We start from the raw sequence: 5,548 nt of genomic DNA, 5'->3' as shown, positions 1-5,548 counted from the left end.
AAAAACAAAAATGAAAAACTTAAGAAGAAATCTAGCTCTTATGTTTAATTTGCAATGATAAAGTCACCTCTAATACTTTTCTCTTGATTTTTAAGCGTCGAGTATTTAAATTCACATTTCATCAACTCTGTAATAAAATAACTGGCAATATTGTATTCAGAAATAGAAAATTATTCATGGATTTTGTAACTAGAATTTCTACCTAATTCCAGTCTCTTATCTGCATCAGAATTTGATCTTCGGAGAAGGTATTGTGTGAAATTTGCACATCCAAACTCATTCTCTTTATAACACCCATCTCCATTCCTCATGCCTTTCATCTGCTCTAGGCAGGCAGCCTCTTTAACTGTCACTTGGAAGAATTCCTTAATCATCATAAGGCCCATTATTTGTATGGAGTCTGGCAGCCCCAAGGGAAAGGACCTAAACTTACTCATGCTGGGGAGAATCATTGCATGGAGACAGATTTGATTCAAGATTTTATGGAAAAAGTCAAAGAAGAGTCCATGAAACTTCTGAAAGAATATTGCCATAGTGATAAAGAAAAATGATAGTTCTCTGAAGAAGGTTCCAGGGGCAGAGTGAATGATGCCTGTTTGTACTGAGTGAAGTTGTGACTAATAATGCTGGCCTAGTTCCCTCATTCCTCACTTTGACAAGAATGTGAAAATGCTTCTGATGGGCTAGAGATAGACGCCAACACAGGAGATCGGGGGCAAATGGAGAAGAGATCGTGATGGCAGAGAGAACAGAGCTACACGTTCTGCGTAGGCTTTACCAGCCAAACTATGTGAACTGTAGGAAGGATTAACATCAGTCTTGGCAATGGCTTTTGGGTAACTGCCTGTAGGAAATCATCCCAATGTTCATGGAGAAATTAATGGAGCAGTAGTAGATAACAGAGAAGAACCACAGGAGAAGTGCCGGAATAAAGGGTCTGTGGAAACACAGCCAACTTTCTATATTTACAGAAAATCCTAACAAGAGAAATGAATTTCTATGCTTGGCCAATGGATGACTTTAAGTGTCTCTAAGAATAACCTATTGAAGTGACCTTAATCCTGAATGATGGCTGAGCTAATGTTTCATAATTTTTGCTTCTCTTGCTTAATGATTTAAACCTGTTTTGCATATTTTATCTGCTCTGTTTATACCAGGAAAACAACTATCACCTCTACATTTATGTCTAAAAACATTAATACCCCTAAAAAACCTGTCTTTACTTTTTATTAACTTGAAAGACAGCAATTTACACATTGTACTGAAGTTATAGTGGTGTAAGTATAAAATAATGAAATTGGGCTTATTAAGTCACAAAAAGACATTTATCTTATTCCTTTAGAGTATTTGCATGCAATTAGCAGACATTTTTTGAGTTAGGTCTGATACTTGTAATACCCTTCTGTTTAATGTCAACCATAGTTTATGTTAGTCTTAAATGTGCATTTCTATTGCACAAAGATATTTTCAACCCAAACTTCAGTTTAACTATCAGGACTATAAGTTATAAATGCACATTGGTGAAGCTTTTATTTTGAATAAAAATGCTAGCTTAAGTCAATCAAACATTATTATTGAAATAAAACTTTCATTAATTGATATAGTGTTAAATGTAATATTTAAGTAAGCTTAAGAAATCTTCATTTGTTATTATTCTTAGTTACATTTCCTGCAAAATTAAACTTCTTCAGTAATTATTGTAACTATGAGATGGATGTAGTTCTTATTACATAAAGCTGAATTTTCCGACTATGTGAATAAGATTGGGAGGCTGTAACAAAGATGATTCCTATCTATTATTTCTTATTCAATTTTCGAAACGCTTTCTTTCCTGAAAGCAAGAAATCACACACACAAAAAAATTCTCTCTTCTCCCTCTGAGGTAACAGATAAAAGTGTGCCTTAAAATAAAACTGAAACTCATAGCTTGAGGAGAAAACAGACTCTTTCTCTAAATACACACACACACACACACACACACACACACACACACACACACCCCTCACAAAATAATGGGTTTTTTGGAGCAGTATAATCTGTTCTAGTTACAATCATTTAAATTTCAAGAGAGACCTCTCCAACTAGTTCTGGCAAAAGAAAAGGGAAGATTTATCTTTTAAAATAAAGATGTAACAGGCAATTGTACAGTTACCAAATAATAAGAAACATAATCTTATAGGGACTGAAACTAAGAAGTAGAAAAACAAGGGTTCTCTTGTCATCTCTTAGGGGCTGCATGATCTCCCTGATCTCAGCATGTGTGATTCTTACTCTTGCCTTTCCTTACTGCTGACTTACTTTACTTTCCTAGTCTTTAATAACTTCTGCTTGCAGGTGGCTTTGACTTGCTAGCACACCAGCCTCACCCCTGACTGCTTCATGCACTTTCTATTTTTTTCTCTCAGGTGTGACCTCATAAATTAACTGTGTCAAAACTCCAAGATAACTGTCATTTACCTCTGATTTCTCCATTCAAATTCCCAATAAAGCAATCTAGGCGAATTATCATTTTTTTAAAGCTGTAGCGTAGAAGATTTCTCCTGGCCCAATCACTTGAGGTGAGTTAAGGTGACATTGGGTTCTGTGACATGACAACACCTCAGCCAGGACAGGAGGTGGAATTTCTCTGAAAAGGGAGTGGACAGAACTGGCACCCAATAATAAAACATAGGTATGAAAGGAAAATAAACTGAGGCAAACCTGTCTCCCATTTCATTCCCAAATAAGACAGCCGCACTTAAAAACTAACAACAACAACAAAACACTACATATTTCCCTCACAATTTGCCCATTAGGAAATTCCATGTGAGGCTCAAGATCTTTACCCTAAAACAGTTCTGTTGAATTTCACCCTGGCAATGTAAATTGATGGCTCATCTTCACAGGTGTGAGAACTCATAGTCATCCCTCTAATCGCCTGAGACAAATGCCTATCTGATTACTTCCTCTGCCCTACATTTATTTTATCATATGTAAAAATGCAGATTCACTGAGCCAGATGAATGCATAAGTGACTATTTATCTTTTCCTCACACGTGAATGGCTGATCAGAGGCTCAAAAGAATGCAACCATTTGCCTCATCTACCTATACCTTTTAAATATGTCTTGCTTCGTCCCCTGTATTCACCCTTTCCCCTTTAAATATTGAAGCTCTCAAAATCATCACTGGAGAAGCATGGACCTGTTTCCCGCATGTGCATCCTTAACCTAGGCGAAATAAAATTTTTAATTGATTGAGACCTGTCTGATACTTTTCTTGGTTTACATAGGATAAAAAATTATTACAGGTTTATCTGTTACACCATTTTCCTAGTCATTGATGAGAGAAAGAAGATGTAGTAGGTAAAGCACTAGATTTAAAGACATGCAGATCTCATGTATCTGGGACTGAATTATTTATTTATAAATTAAAATAACAGGTCGGCAAAGCCTGAGTCCTGTCGTCTTGCCTTCCTCCCATACAGCATGAGCTTCACCACTCGTTCCACCTTCTCTACCAGCTACCGGTCCCTGGGCTCTGTTCAGGCGCCCAGCTACGGCGCCCGGCCGGTCAGCAGCACGGCCAGTGTCTATGCAGGCGCCGGGGGGTTCTGGTTCCCGGATCTCCGTGTCCCGCTCCACCAGCTTCCGGGGAGGCATGGGGTCCGGGGGCCTGGCCTCAGGGATGGCCGGGGGTCTGGCAGGAATGGGAGGTATCCAGAACGAGAAGGAGACCATGCAAAGCCTGAACGACCGCCTGGCCTCTTACTTGGACACAGTGAGGAGCCTGGAGACCGAGAACCGGAGGCTGGAGAGCAAAATCCAGGAGCACTTGGAGAAGAAGGGACCCCAGGTCAGAGACTGGAGCCATTACTTCAAGATCATCGAGGACCCGAGGGCTCAGATCTTCGCAAATACTGTGGACAATGCCCGCATCGTTCTGCAGATTGACAATGCCCGTCTTGCTGCTGATGACTTTAGAGTCAAGTATGAGACAGAGCTGGCCATGCGCCAGTCTGTGGAGAACGACATCCATGGGCTCCGCAAGGTCATTGATGACACCAATGTCACTCAACTGCAGCTGGAGACAGAGATCGAGGCTCTCAAGGAGGAGCTGCTCTTCATGAAGAAGAACCACGAAGAGGAAGTAAAAGGCCTGCAAGCCCAGATTGCCAGCTCTGGGTTGACTGTGGAGGTAGATGCCCCCAAATCTCAGGACCTCGCCAAGATCATGGCAGACATCCGGGCCCAATATGACGAGCTGGCTTGGAAGAACCGAGAGGAGCTAGACAAGTACTGGTCTCAGCAGACTGAGGAGAGCACCACAGTGGTCACCACACAGTCTGCCGAGGTTGGAGCTGCTGAGACGATGCTTACAGAGCTGAGACGTACAGTCCAGTCCTTGGAGATCGACCTGGACTCCATGAGAAATCTGAAGGCCAGCTTGGAGAACAGCCTGAGGGAGGTGGAGGCCCGCTACGCCCTAGAGATGGAGCAGCTCAATGGGATCCTGCTGCATCTGGAGTCAGAGCTGGCACAGACCCGGGCAGAGGGACAGCGACAGGCCCAGGAGTATGAGGCCCTGCTGAACATCAAGGTCAAGCTGGAAGCTGAGATCGCCACCTACCGCCACCTGCTGGAAGATGGCGAGGAATTCAATCTTGGTGATGCCTTGGACAGCAGCAACTCCATGCAAACCATCCAAAAGACCACCACCCGCCGGATAGTGGATGGCAAAGTGGTGTCTGAGACCAACGACACCAAAGTTCTGAGGCATTAAGCCAGCAGAAGCAGGGTACCCTTTGGGGAGCAGGAGGCCAATAAAAATTTCAGAGTTCAAAAATAAATAAATAAATAAATAAATAAAAAATAATAATAAATTAATTAATAAATTAAAATAACAATACTGCCTCAGTGATATATAATACGTAAAAATCTTAATATGGTCTTGGATCTGCTCTAAATGCTCAACAATGCAAAGTAATTTTCTACTTTTCCTTTCTATTTACTGAAAAATAGATCTCTAAATCATGGTGAATAGCTTTGGCAACTCCCAATATTTTATGTCTTAAGAAAACTACAGTGAACTTTAATTAAAAAAAAAATCTGCCTGTGAGTACTTTTTAAATATTTTTGGCTAGCATTTTAAATACAGCTATACCATGTCTATATTCTCTTTAAAAAAAAAATTCTACAGGCTTAGTATCTTAATATGTTCCATTTTCAAACAAATTTGCACCAATATTGTCTTAAACTCATCACATGTACCCTTTACAACAACTCTGGGAGGAAAACAGCAATATTATCACATCAAAAATGAGCTTGGTTTAAATAAATGACCAAGGTATTTTTTATTATTTCATGTATTCACTCATTCACTTATTCACTCAGCTAATGGCCATTTATTGAGCACCTATTATGTGCCAGGCACTGTTTTAAAGCATTTAACAGTGAACGTAGTGAACATTTGCTTTAATGCCATCTATGATTTGATTCCTCTTGGAGGAACCAAAAGAGAGAAAGGGAGAAAGTTACAAGGAAGAAAATGAGAACAGAAGGGAGGGAGGA

The 5,548-nt window shown here is 40.3% G+C and overlaps 1 pseudogene; it reads left to right on the top strand.

Annotated features, from left to right (window-relative positions):
- Positions 1-3,466: 3,466 nt before the first annotated feature.
- Positions 3,467-4,805, top strand: LOC105474876 (keratin, type I cytoskeletal 18 pseudogene; annotated as a pseudogene).
- The last annotated feature ends 743 nt before the right edge of the window (positions 4,806-5,548 follow it).

This window comes from Macaca nemestrina, chromosome 4 (genome assembly GCF_043159975.1).
Source record: "Macaca nemestrina isolate mMacNem1 chromosome 4, mMacNem.hap1, whole genome shotgun sequence".
Classification (NCBI taxonomy): domain Eukaryota; kingdom Metazoa; phylum Chordata; class Mammalia; order Primates; family Cercopithecidae; genus Macaca; species Macaca nemestrina.
This window is presented reverse-complemented; position numbering and strand designations above follow the sequence as displayed.